Below are 14,676 nucleotides of genomic sequence, written 5' to 3' on the forward strand. Positions count from 1 at the left end.
TTAGCCCAGGCAGGGCTTGTCATCTCCAAGACACTCCTGGCCTTTCCTCCCAGAATGCATGCCTGCAAGACTGATGCTAGCCTCGATGTCTGAGAAAACTTTTTCCAGGCCTCCTCCCCTGGTGGGTTATAACTAACTGCCCACTGGAGAGAGACGAAGTGCCCTCATTTTTCTAAAGGACTGTCTTTTCTGACTGGAAAGTTAGGTTTTATAGAGGAAAAGCTCCACCTGTCAAAGGTGGACTCCAAGGGAAGGGAATCGGTGAGCTCTGCCGGCTGATTCAGGAGGGAGAGAGGAACTGTGCAGCGGTGGTCCTCACTATAAGGCCTTGGTAAGGTTCTGGAACCTCAGGAACTTCCCCACATTGGCCCTGACTGTTAGCAGTTTCCTGCTCTCATAATGGTTACCAGGAAAGCCCTGAAAGTGGAAAAAGGGCTGTTTGCTTGCTTTTGATACCATCAAGAAAGAGGGAAGCAGAGGGGTCTGGGCGATCGTCCTCAGCCCTCCAAGGGGAAGAAGGGCAGGGGCTGGGTCAAGGCCTCCTGCACAGGGGGAAGACTTCCAGGAATGTGGGCCTGGCCCAGGGGACTCTGGGCCCAAGCAGCTGGAAGTCCAGGATGGAGTCCTCAGCAAAACTCCCCTTCACATTATAAATCCCATGTCTGAATGTAAATTGGTGGAGTCACTATGGAAAACAGTATGGAGGTTCCTTAAAAAACTAAAAATAGAGCTACCACATGATCCAGCAGTCCCACTCCTGGGCATATATCCAGAGAAAACTCTAATCTGAAGGAATACATACAACCCAATGTTCACAGCAGCACTATTTACAATAGCCAAGACATGGAAGCAACCTAAATGTCCATGGACAGATGACTGGATAAAGATGTGAAATATATACACAATGGGATATTACTCAGCCATAAAAAAGAAGGAAATATTGCCATTTGCAGCAACGTGGATGGACCTAGAGATTATCATTTAGTATGTGAAGTAAGTCAGAGAATGACAAATATCATAAGATATCACTACATATCATGATATGTAGACTCTAAAACAATGACACAAATGAACTTATTTATATAACAGAAACAGGCTCTCAGACATAGGAAACAAACTTACGGTTTCACCAAAGGGGAAAGCGGAGCTAGGGGGAGGGATAAATTAGGAGTTTGGAATTAGCAGATACAAACTACTATACATAAATAGATAAACAATAAGGTCCTACTGTACCGCACAGGGAACTATATTTAATATCATGTAATAAACTATAGTGGAAAAAGAGTCTTAAAAAAGAATATGTATATTCTTTTTCACTTCATGTTAACAAATGCTGCCCACACCATGTCCTGTGAAGGGAGGCCCCTCCCACAGACAGAAGCAATTTTGCCAGCACCTTCCATTACAACTCAGATCTCCGAGGAAACAGCCATGCCTGAGCCTGACTGTTCTTGTCACAGCCCCTGCTTATTCCAAAGGTGATCAAAGGGGCAACAAGACGCAAAATCGGCAGCATTTCCAGGGCAGGAAAAACACCTGGACCCTGTTTTTAAAACCCCTTTGCTCCATTGATATTTTGCCCCAAGTGTTCAGCTGAGGTATTTCAAGGGCAGGAACCAGGTATTGTTAGAGCTTTCCCCTCTTTGATCTATCAAAGTACTGGGTTGAGAAAGCCACTTTATATCCAGGAGCTTGTAAGCACTTCCCTCTCTGTTTTGAAAGAGAAAATTGTTACAAAGAAATGATTTTGGAGAAAAGCTTTTAAAAATCTAAGTTAAAAAAAAAAAAAAATATATATATATATATATACACACTGTTCTTTCTTATTGCAAGGAACCCTCTTGGAAGCACCATCTTGGAAGTTGCTCATATTTAATGGAAAGCAAATACGGAAAAAATTTTTCTGTTTTGTAAATTAATGGACTGAAATTAAATAAGGCATCAGGGAATTAGTGGATGGATCTGAGTGCATCACTTAACCCTCTGTCCTTCATTTTCTCGCATAAACAATGAGAGCTATGTTTACTTGCACCATTAACAGTCCTCCTTGTACTCTGTCTCATGGTGAGGGAGGTCTTGAAACCCCAGCCAATCTTTCTCTTGAAATGGAGTCTCAACTCTCCAATCTGTAAATGTCAGTGGCTCAGCACCTCTGTTCTGCTTTAAAATGAAATAGAGTGACATAGTATATTTAGAATGAAATAGAATGTAACGCAGTAAATTGCAAGGACCTTGGATTGAAAACCGAGAAGGAGGTAAAGAAAAGTATAATGTGAATACAGGGGCTTGAATACAGGATGGCTGGAGGTAGAATCCTGAGGATTTTTTTTTATTGTTTTATTTTATTGTTTTGCCAGTTTTTACTCGTGCTTGCAGATTTCCTGGTTGTTTTATTTCTGTTGGAGCTGGAAGGAACCTGAGGTGTTTTTAACCTAGGGATTCCACAGCGGGGCTGTGGAATCTGTGAAACCTCAACTTTAACATGTAAGATTTTGTTGTGTGTGGGTGTGTTGTGTCTAAGATAGGCTCACAAATTCTTTGACAATTCTCCCCTTAAACAGTGAAAGTTAATTCCTCTCGCCTTCCTTGTGGGCTGAATTCAGTGACTTGCTTTCAGAAAGCCAGTCATAAGGGCATCACATCAGGCCCTCCTTGCCTTCTCTCTTAGTTCGCTCAGGGAAGCCAGCTGCCATGTTGTGAGGACAGCAGCAGCCCTCACCAGCCACATGAGTGAGCTGTCTCAGAAGGGGATGCTCCAAGCCAAGTCAGACCTGTGGGCCAGGGTTTGTCAATCTCTGCACTGTTGACGTTTGGGGCCAGATCATTTTTGTGTGGAGTAGAAAGTTTACCAACATCTCTTGCCTCCGCTCACTAGATTTCAATAGCACACACAGCACACCCTTGGTGACAACCAAAAATGTGTCTCTAGACTTTGCCAGATGTCGCCTGGGGGGCAAAGTCACCCCAGTTGAGAGCCACTGTGTTAGGTGAATCTTGACTTTAACCTCATGAGCCAGAATCACCCAGCTAAGCTGCTTCCAAATCCCTGACCTACAGAAACTGTGAGAGAAGAAGCCACTAAGTTCTTGGGGCTGATTTATTATGCGATCCTCAGGAATCAGTTCAACAGGCATGTGAGTTTTCAGAGGGGAAAAAAAAGGTTCTTACCTTTCTTTGGGTTCTCAAGGACACCTGACCCTAAATGGTTTAAGAACCCAGATCTAGTCCAGTCTCCTAACCTTTGTAAAAATCCTTTCCACAACATCCTTGAGTGTTGGTCAAACCAACTACTTGAATACTTCCAGTATTCCTTCCTCATAAGGTCACTCAGTTCATTTTTTTAAAAACTGACTTGTACTGAGCCAAAATCTGCTACCCTGTGTGGCTGATACATCGCCTATGTTTTTTCTGATTCCCTTCCCAGCTCCTCAATCCCTATCAAAACTTAGCTTTTCTATGCCTTGCCTCTTCTCTCTCTCTCTCTCTTTTTTTTTTTTTTTTTTTGGTTAAGTAGTGAACTATTTCTTGCTACTCTGAAAGTATCAGCTCCAAAATATACTGCATATTCTGGGGGGTGAGAAGGGACAGACTGAGATTTCAAAATTTGTAGATACTGACAGGCATATGCAGAATAGATAAACAAGATTATACTGTATAGCACAGGGAAATAAATACAAGATCTTATGGTAGCTCACAGAGAAAAAAATGTGACAATGAATATACGTATGTTCGTGTAGAACTGAAAAATTGTGCTCTACACTGGAATTTGACACAACATTGTAAAATGACTATAACTCAATAAAAAATGTTTAAATAAATAAATAAAGTAGAAGGGAATCTCTAGCAGAAAAAACAAACAAACAAAAGATACTGCATATTCTATGTAGCACTTCTGGAAATAAGAATGCCAGGCAAATCAGTCCTATAAATGGTCCCTGCCGGTGGAAGACCCCCACTTGTGTTTAGGGCATTAGCAACTGTGAATTGCTGGTCCTTTCTCTCCAAATCCCCTGAGGTCGTGGACATGCTACAACCATAGTTTCATTCTATCGACCAGTCCCCTAGGACTGCAGTGACGTTTATGATTTCCTTCACCAAGCCAGAGGACTCCCACCGATCTTTACTCACCTGTTGATCCTCCTTTCCTGGAACGTGTTTCCTTGAAGACCCCTTTAGTCTTTATCAAAATCCAATATGACACTTTTCTTTTGCTACTTTGAAATGGGTCCAGCCCTATTACTTCTACAGCCAGCCATTGTGAGTCGGAACTACTTACCAGAAACAAAATAGATGTTGAAAGAAAGACCACAGAGGAATGAACCTTGCCCTCTGCAGAACTTACCCAAACAAGGAGAATGCAGAGGTACTCACTGGCTGAGAGCTTATGCTGTAGGAGGCCTTTGCTTGCGCTCTTAGGCTCAGGGTGCACAGCACAGCCTGATCGCATTGGCTAAAGATGCCCCCTCAGTACCTTCAGAACAGAGGAAAGAAAGTTATTAACAAGGTATTGTGAAGAATTGTGTTGGCTTTTTTTTTTAAGAAAAACATTTCTAAAGACAAATAACCTTATTATGAATTAGTGCTATGCAGCATGGCAGTATACAAAGGTATGCATGTATATTCACTCTCCTGGTTGGAAAATAGATCACATTGAAAGCACGTGTCTCCTGAAAAGCCATGAACATCTAATATAGTGATAGAACTTTAAGATGACTTCTACTTTCTTCGGCCACCCCTTAGAAACTTGATCAGTTATCAAAAGCAGTTGGTATATTTACCTGTGTGTTTCCCCCTTTTAGTCTGAGATCCTGGCAGGCAGGATGGTTTATCTTTGTATTCTTCAGTCCTCCATGTACAGCTAATGAGTTTGTATACTGCACAAGGATGCCCAGCCAAGAGTGGTGAATGAGGGCGGAAATCCAGCCTGCACTTTCTTAATCAAGCTCCATGCCTTGGTGTTGTATCCGCCCAGAGGAGGTTTGCCTTTTCTATTTTATATGACTTGTAACTTCTTCTCATTCCCTAACAGTGCCCTTTGATTTCTCATCTCCTGATCATTGTGGGAGCCTGATAAATGTTTGTTGAAAGAAGAAATAAATCAATGAAAGAATGGATGGACATACTTTGCTTTCAAAGGAGGTGAATAGGCCAAGTAGACATTATTTCTTTGCCAGGTCCAACAATCATTCCCCTCCTTCCTGGCCCATTTTTTCCCCTGATATTTACTTCTCCCCCACTCTCCCTGCTTAACTCAGGGTAAATCCTGAGGAGTATAAGCCAGTGGTTCTCAATCTTGGCTACCCATTAGAATCACCTAGTTTGATTTTTAAAAATCCCTATGCCCAGGACACATTCCAGACTAATTAAAGTGGATGGTGAGGGGCTGGGCATCAGGCGTCAGTGGTTTTTAAAGCTCCCCAGACTATTCCACATACACGTGCCACCTGATTGATAACTGGCACGACTGGTCTAAGCCACATGGTGGTCCCATTCCTCTTGCTGGCACATTGGTTAGGAAGGAGCATGTGGCCCAATTCTGGCCAATGAGACATAAGAGGAAGTCGGCCGAGGACTTTTGGAAAAGAGGTCCTCACTAATAAGTAGAAGAAGGGCTCCTTCCACTGGGCACTGTGATGTCTGGATGCCTAGACATGTTGTAACCATCAGTCACCATGGAAGGAGCTCTCTCGAGGACAAGCTGATGTGCTGAGGAAGGCAGAGTAAGGAGAGAGAAGGGCCCTAAGCCCCTGATTACCTCCCCAAACTGCACATCCACCAGTCTGAGACTGCCCTCCTCTAGGGGTCTCATTACCTGAGGCAATACCTTTTCTTTATTGTTTGAAGTCATTCCAGCAAGGGCAGTCTGTTACTTCCAAAGATCATAACTGATACAGCTAAGAATTCTAAATATATAAAGGATTCAATACATAAAGGACTTCAGAAAGATTTTTCTCATTGGAGGGAAAGCTCAGTGAGTGTGGGGAGTGTGTGTGTGTGTGTGTGTGTGTGTGTTGTGTGTTTCCCCCAAAGAAACAGCAACATGTGAGAAACAGAATATGAAGACAGAGGAAGAGAGGGGAATAAAAAGCCAAGAACTAAATATAGACAAAAACCCATATACATCACTTGGGAGGAAATTATGCTTTAGAAGAGGGATTAGAATGATCCAGGAAGAAATTAAGTAAGAGGAGGTGCTGAATAACTTTGAGAACTTAAAAATGCTGATGATTAATGGAGAAGTAATATGGTTTGCTGAACACAGAGGCCCAGGGGAAGGATTAGAATTAAAGAACTAAGATAGTAGAAGAAAGAACCAGTTCCAGGACAAGGGCCGGAGGCAGTGGATGCACAAATAGTTATTAAATACTCACTCTGTGTTTGCTCATGCTGGTGACACAAGAAACCCAAGAACACTTGCAATCAAAGTACAAGATGTGCTCTCAAAAAAAAATTGGAGGGCACTCTATCCTGCACCTAAGATGCACACAGTAAATATTAGTTGAATCAATTAGGGACAATATATGATCAAGAAGAGAAAGGCAAGTCAGCAGAGTGGCTGGGGTGATTCTGGAAAGGACTGTGGAATATAGGAGCTGGGTCTTCAAATTTACAGAGAATTTATTTGGGCATAGCAAATGCGGAGAGACTTAATGACAGCATGGTGGGTGAATTCTCAGTCACAGATGCCTGGCAGTTCCTTCAGGCAAAATCATTCCTATTATTATGATCCAGAGACAAGCACGTTATCGACATGGTAGAATTTGACGCATGACTAATTGTTTTTAATTTGAAAAATAAAAAGTATTTCATTCAAACAGAAAAATGTATGAAAACGCTTGAAAGTGACTAATATAATCTTTGTGCCACTCTTTTCAATGCTAGCAATTTTTATATTTTTAAGTTAATAAACAGGCACCATGCAGGTTAACTGGAAGCACCTTTGTGAAGTTTGGTGCTCATGTCGCTGAGAAATTGAAGCTCTCACAGTCACTCTGTGGTGAGGAGCATAAGCTGGCCTGGCTGCCTCTTGCTAGCTCTGTGATTCTGAAAAGTTTCTTAAACTCTTGGAACATCAGTATAATGAGGATAATAATGCGCCTCTCTCAATAGGTTGTGAGAATTAACAGAGAAATATGCTGGTAGCGTTACCCAGTGACTTGGTATGTAGTGGGTATTCTTAAATGGTAACTACCAGTTATTATATAAGTGCAAAATAATAATTATCACAAGTGTACAAAATAGTCTATGGAAGGCCTAAAATCAAGTAGGCCAGAAAAAAGAAAAAAATAACCAATAATTACCAAATAATAATCAAATAACCAAAGCTAGCTACTATGGACATTTTGGTATATTTCTTTCCAGGTTTTTTCTGTATAAAATGTTTTGGTTGTAACCCTACTATATGTACAATTTTGTATCCTATTTTTCTGGGAGGAATTTCTTAAAAACTACACCTTCAAATCCATCTACAATATATTTTGAAGTCTGTCCATGTAGTCTTCTGAGCTCTTTGTTTTTTATAACACTTTTGGTTTTGCAGGAATGCCCATCTAGTCGGGACTCTGAAGTGTCAGTCTGCCCCAGGCAGTGGTACTCCTCACCCTTTTCTGTGACTCTTGAGGGCAGTGGGCACCATCTGATTCAACTTTGCACTCTCCGCTCTAAGCAAGTAAGTGCTTGACATCAGGGCAGGACTGAGGACACGCTGGCTGAATGAATGAATGAGTAAATGAGTTAACAGGGATGTAGGTCGCTTGAAGCTCATTTAAAGATTAAGTAGACCATTTTAAGATCAGCCAGCTTTATTCTGAATTGGATATTCCCCCTCCTTCTCTCTCTGTCTCTTCTGTTGCTTACACACGTGTGACAAAACAGAATCATATCTAGATTGTGACACTCATTTTTATACTACCTGAGCCAAAAATGGACATTTGGGGTGGTACACAGATGCACACAAACGATCAGAAGGCCTAATCTGACATCGTAGGCCAGCACTTATGAACCATGCCATTTCACACCTCCTCCCTTAGCCTGGAGCACTTCTGACATACATTTACTAGATAAAGTATCCTTTGAAGCTGAGCTCAGGTATCATCCTCTCTGCAGTCCTTTGCTGACCCCAAATATTCCCCCCTACCCTGCAGTGCACCCACTGCTTCCTGTGTTTATCACATTCTGCCTGTTTCTGTCTCCCTCAGCAGACTGAAAACCTCTAGCAGGCAGGGACTGTTCTGTTCTTAGTACCTTATAATAAGGAGATGCTCAATAAATGTTCCATGAATGAAAGTAGATGTCATTTTGGGCAAGTTACTAAGACTTTCACTTTTATCTATAAAGTGGTGATAATAATAAGATGATGGATGCAATTGTACTTAAAGTAAATGTTCAACTTGAGAGCTTCTGTTACATTGTACCAGCATCATCAAATTACTATCTTTGCCTCAGTTGTATTTATTCAGGGGGCAAGAGTATCATGTCGTTACATATGAGACAATACAGGAGTCTTGTACAGTGAATAAACAATCAGCCACCACTTATAGCATGTTTAAGCCAGGCACTGTGTGAGATGCCTTAAGTATCTTACTTTTCTGCTTTTATTGCAATCCAGTAAGGTGGGTTAAATTGTAACCATTATTTATCGAGAAGAAATTAGTCACTTGTCCAAGAAGACTGTGGTGGGCTGTTATATTCATGGCCCCCAGTGAACCATGCCTCCCAGCGAGTACTCCTTTCATCTTATGTCTGAGCTGACTCATAGCTCACTTTAACCAAGAGAACATTACAGATGGGATGCTGGGTAAGTTCTGGGCCTGAGCCTCCAGACACCAGGTAGCTTCTGCCTTTGTATTCTTGGAAGCCCTGCGGCACCATGTAAGAAATCTGGCTAGTCTCCTGGAGAGGCTGGGTGAGGCAGTCACCTAGAGGAGAAGAGGACCTATGCCTCCATGGAGAAAGAGAGAAGGGTTCTTGTAATTTGATGATCAAATGTATTACAATAATTTTACTTAATTCCACCAGGAATTTCCACTTAAAAGCATGGGTTCTGAATTACCAAGGAACCCAGATGGAAGATCATCATTTTACTATATCAATAAACTGAGACTGTCCAGCTTACCTCCTAATTTGAAAGCAGGTGTATATATCTACGTTGGGCACAGTGAATAATGGATATGGGTCAGTATTTATTCAAGGATGAATATGATTGCCCCGAAACAAAATAGAGATCTGACACATTTTGGAAAAGGTAATCTCAAAGAAAATAAAGTATGTTTACTTGAGTTGTCTGTTTTGTATGATTCAGTAATTGAGTGTTTAGAAAATATAAGCACTAAAGAGCCAAAGGAAGGAAGGCCAACATCTACAGGGCATGTTAGTAGATGAAATGGTTTAACATTTTAATTTCTGAGAAGGATATCTGTTTCCAGCCATGACAGAGTGAGAGGTACCATACATGCTCTCCTGCTGTAAGGAAACTGGGAAAAACATGAAACAAGTGTTCTTAGACGTTGTGCAACACAAAACTGTGCTTCTTGAGAAGAGAAAGGAATGAAATGAGCACAAGGATCACCTGGGCTTTCTGCCTGGAGACACTCTGCAGACTGCTGGGGTGGAAAAGAGAGTTTCACTGAGTTGAAGGACAGAGATTGGTTTCAGAAGGCTAAGATGGCTGGAATTTGCAAGGCAGAATGACAGAGAGAAAGGAACCCAAAGGAAGAGCCCACGAAATCTGCATAGGGATCCCTTTGAGTCTTATGCGGGAAACTAAGTTGTGTATATCCAACGTGAAACTCTACAGAGTCAGGCAAAAAATAAATGAGGAAATGTAAGTTGGACAATTACCAGAGCTTACATTGTGCTGTGAAATGTTTGAGGTCTGTCTTAATCCATTCAAGCTGCTAGCTTATAAACAACAGAAATTTATTTTTCACAATTCTAGAATATGGGAAGTCCAAGATCAAGGTGCCAGCAGATTTGGTATTTGGGAAAGCCTGCTTCCTGGTTCATAAATAGCTGTCTTCCCTCTGTATCTTCACATGGCAGAAGGGACAAGGGAGGTCTCTGGGGTCTCTTTAATAAGGGCACTAATCCCATTGATAAGGGCTCCATCCTCATGAACATAGCACTTCCCAAAAGTCCTACCTCCAGATAACATCACATGAGGGATTCAGTTTCAACATTTGAATTTGGGGGAGAAGCAAACATTCAGTTTATGGTAAGTTCCAACCAATCAGAGGGAAGAGTCCTGATTAAACACCCAGGATATTCAATAGAGATCCCAGAAAGGTCGTACCTTAAGAGTAGAGCTAAAATAGTCCTAGAGAAGTCATTTTCATCCAGGAGGAATTTTGCTCCCCAGTGAATGTTTTGCAATATCTGGAGAAAATTTTTGTTATCATGACTAGGAAGATTCTACTGGTATCTAGAAGGTAGAAGCCAGGGATGCTGCAGACAAGAAGAAAAAAAAGACACATTACCTATAGAAGAACAAAAAGTTTTCATCAGAAAACAATGCAAGCCAGAAAGAAAAAGAATGCCATCTTCAAAGTGCTGGAAGGAAAAAAGTTACCAGTCTAATGAAATAAAGATATTTTCAGATAAGCAAAAGCTGAGAGGGTTTTTCAGCAGCATTGCATTATAAGAAATCTTTTAAAAAGAGTTCCTCAGGTTGAAGGGAAATGATACCAAACAGAAAAATCAGAGCTGCACAAAGAAATTAAGAGTGCCCGAAATGGTAAATACATCGGTACATATCAACTACTTTAAAAAAATCTTTAAAAGACAATTGATCATTTAGAGAAAAGTGAAAATATGTTCTGGGCTTCATAACATATATGGAAATAAAATATATTAAAATAGCAGCACAAAGGTTGTGAGGGGAAAAAGGAGGTATACTAGTAAAAGTTATATATGAAGACGGATAACAATAGATAACAATACTTAAAGATAAGTGGTAAATTAAAGTTTCATGTTGTAAAAACCCTAGCATGAACATTAAAAAAAGAAGTAACAAGGAGGTATAGCTAATAAGTCAATAAAGAAGAAAAAAAATGGATTCCTGAAAAATACTCAATAAAAGAAGACAACAAAAAAAGAAAACAAAAATGAAGAATAAATGAAGTGAACAAAAAACAACCAGCAAGTGGCAGACTAAAATTCAACCACATAGATGATTACATTAATACAAATAATGTAAACATTTCAACTAAAGGCAGAGATTGTCAGATGGATTAAAAGAGCAGGACCAAACTATATACTGTCTAAATATATGTAAACTTTGAATATAAAGACACAGATTGAGAATAAAGGAATGAAAAAAAAGACAGACTATGCAAATACTAATCATAAGCAATCTAAATATCAGACAAAGTAAACTTCAGAGTAAGGAATACTACCAGAGATTAAAAAACATTTCATAGTGAAAAAGAGGAAATTCATCAAGAAGATAAGAATCCTAAGTACATAATTCCTTATAAATGGGGTTCAAAATACAAGAAGCGAAAAAATGACACAACTGAAAGGAGAAATAAACAAATCCACAATTACAGCTGCAAATTTCAATAATTCTCTCTCAGTAATGAACGAACAAATACAGAGAAAAATTAATAGGCATAGATTTGAACATTATCAATCAACCTGACCTAATGGATATTATAGAACATTTCACCTAACAGTTGCAGAATGCACATTCTTTTCTTTTTAAAAAAGATATTTTATTATTTTTGTGGGGGTTTTTCATTTTGTTTTTGTTTTTAGGGGGGATAATTAGGTTTATTTATTTAATTAGTTATTTTAATGGAGGTACTGGGGATTGAACCCAGGACCTCATGAATACTAAGCATGTACTGTAAACACTGAGCTATACCCTCCCCTCTACATTCTTTTCAAGTGCAAATGTAGCATTCACCAAAATAGTCCATATTCTGGGCATAAAATAAATCTCACATTTAAGAGGACTGGAGCAACTTAGAGTATGTTTTTTGACCACAAAAGAATCTAGAAATCAGTATCACTACACACCTATCAGAATGGCAAAAACAGCAATAGCAACAACAAAGCAAAAAGCTGACAATACCGAATGCTGACAAGGCTGCAGAGCAACTGGAACCCGCATACACAGCTGGAAGGAATGTCAAATGGCACAATCACTTTGGAAAACTATTTGGCAGTTTCTTATAAAGTTAAGTGTACATCTACCATATGACCCAGACACTCCACTCCTAGGTATTTACCCGAGAGAAACGAAAACCCAAGACCACAAATAGGCTTGTACACGCATATTCATGGCAGCTTTATTCATAATACCCCTAAGCTGGAAACAATCCAAATGTGCATCTACAGACAAACAGATAAGCAAACTGTGGTACATCCAGATGATGGAATACTACTCAGCAATAAAAAGGAGCAAAATACCAATACATGCAACAACATGGATGAATTTCAACAACAGTATTGCTGAGCTAAGGAATCTGGGCCCCCAAAACTATTTTACACACACATACACACATATATATATACTCATATCTTTTTCTGTAAACTTCTGGAACAGGTAAATCAACTATACAGTGACAGAAAGCAGATCAGTGATTGCCTAGCACTGGGAGGGAGTGGGATTGACTACAAAGGAGTAAGGGAAACTTTTGGGGGGTGGAAATGTTGTGTATCTTAATTTTAGTGATTATACACAGATGTCAAAATTCATCAAATTGTACACTTAAAATAGGTACGTTTTATCATATATAACCTTTACTTTCAATAAAGTTGATTTTAAAAGAAAAATGGTCAAGATGTTATATGCTTAAGATGTGCACTGTACTAAGTGTATGTTATGCTTCAATTTAAGCAAAAAAATCTTAAAATTTGTTGTGGTGAAAATTGTTTGCAGACATTAAGTTAAAGACCAACATTCATCCATGATCCCACCCCCGCCAAATATATTAAGCTGTTTTCATTTTCCTTCTTTGCTTCCAATGCTTTGCACATATGCAGTTTAGTTTAACTACAGCAAAGAAATTTAGGTTAGTGAGGCCTTGAGTCGCACATGACCCCAGGGTGGGAGTGCAGCCAGGACCTGGAAAGGAGAGAAATGGAACAAGGCCAGGCGACACTACTGGGGCTCCCTCTCCTCTCTTGGGGCCTCCTGTGAGTCCACCAATTTCTTTTCTCTGTGGACTGGCTTTTTCTAGCCATGAGGCAGAAAACAGGCAGAGGAAAGGACAAATGTATGCCCTATTGGAAAGTATAGCCATTTGGAAAGTGACTAATTCCATTCTTCTGAATCCCATTCCATAATACCTACAATCGCTGATTCAGTTTCCCATCCTTGAACCAAACACCTGTGGCAAGGTGTGAGAAAGGAAATCTTGGGTAGGAGTTACCCTTAAGCCAATCAACTATGACCTGCCAGTCCTGGAGGAGACACATTTTTAATCCCACTGTGTTTGCTTGGTTCTTGCTGTCCAACACAGCCCTGGGACCTTCTGCTGCAGCCAGAGCAAGGATATTCAGGACAGAACAGACACATGTTAACAATGCCTGAAATAAATATTGAAATTTTGATGAGCACTAGGTTCAGTTTCTGACAGCGATGTATTCTTATCGATGAAAATAACAATAAAATTGGACCTAGAACCAAAATGAATTGTGACTTGGATGAAAACACTGAGAAAAGAGTATTGCATCGAGTCTTCAGTGTCCTCTTATTTAACACAGAAAATAAGCTACTGCTACAGTCGAGGTCAGATGCTAAAATTTCCTTTCCAGTTTGTTTTCCCAACACCTGCCATTACCGATTAAGTCATCCAGTAGAACCTGAAGACAGTGATGCAATTGGAGTGTAAGAAGGGCAGCACAGAAGCCTTTAAAAGCTGAATTAGGAATTCCTATAGCACAGGTTTCCCCAAATGATGTTAGTTTTTTAACCGAAATTCACTACAAGGCTCAATCTGATGATATTTGGGGTGAAACTGGTTACACTTTGTAAAGAAGAATGTAGCTTTGGATCCAGATCGCTGTGAGATGAAGAGCTATTGTAATGTATCAATGGAAGAGCTAGAAGAACGTCTAAGAAAAGCAGCCAATGGTGTAACCAAGGTAATAACTTTGTGATTTAAAGTGATCACACAGACTTTTCCCTTTACATGGTGAGGTAACTTTATTTGAATCAGTTTGTTGAACATGAGAAAACATGAAAGTGTGGCTGGATGATTTTACAAGTACTGAAAAACTTGTCCATACTACTAAACTTGGAAAGTTTAAAAAGAATCAAATCTGAGACCTGACATCTGTTAGATCTTTGATGGTGGTACTAATCTTCACCATTCTCACCCCCAGGATTTAATACTGGCTTTGATTTCATATCTTGTGGGGGGAGGCAGAAGGACGTTTCAGAGGCTTCCACTTACCTTTATAACCTTTCCCACTATAGCAGCTCTTCTTACTGCAATGAGGGGGATCCTCTAACTGCCAAGTTACTCACTCAGGGACTGAGGAAGTGACCACCAAGTGTGTGTTACAGACCCATTGAACCTACTGAAAGCCAGATGTTAGTCAGGACTCCACTTACTATTTCCTACCACCACCTAGTGTACCCCAGCTTTGAAGGGGGTTTATGATGACTTCAGGTCTACAACTATCAATGTAACTCAGACTTGTGTTCAACAGTCCTTGAAATGGCTG

The 14,676-nt window shown here is 40.1% G+C and overlaps 1 pseudogene; it reads left to right on the forward strand.

Moving 5' to 3' along the window:
* The first annotated feature begins 10,729 nt into the window (after positions 1-10,729).
* Positions 10,730-14,189, forward strand: LOC102510007 (annotated as a pseudogene).
* The last annotated feature ends 487 nt before the right edge of the window (positions 14,190-14,676 follow it).

Source organism: Camelus ferus, chromosome 23 (genome assembly GCF_009834535.1).
Source record: "Camelus ferus isolate YT-003-E chromosome 23, BCGSAC_Cfer_1.0, whole genome shotgun sequence".
NCBI lineage: Eukaryota > Metazoa > Chordata > Mammalia > Artiodactyla > Camelidae > Camelus > Camelus ferus.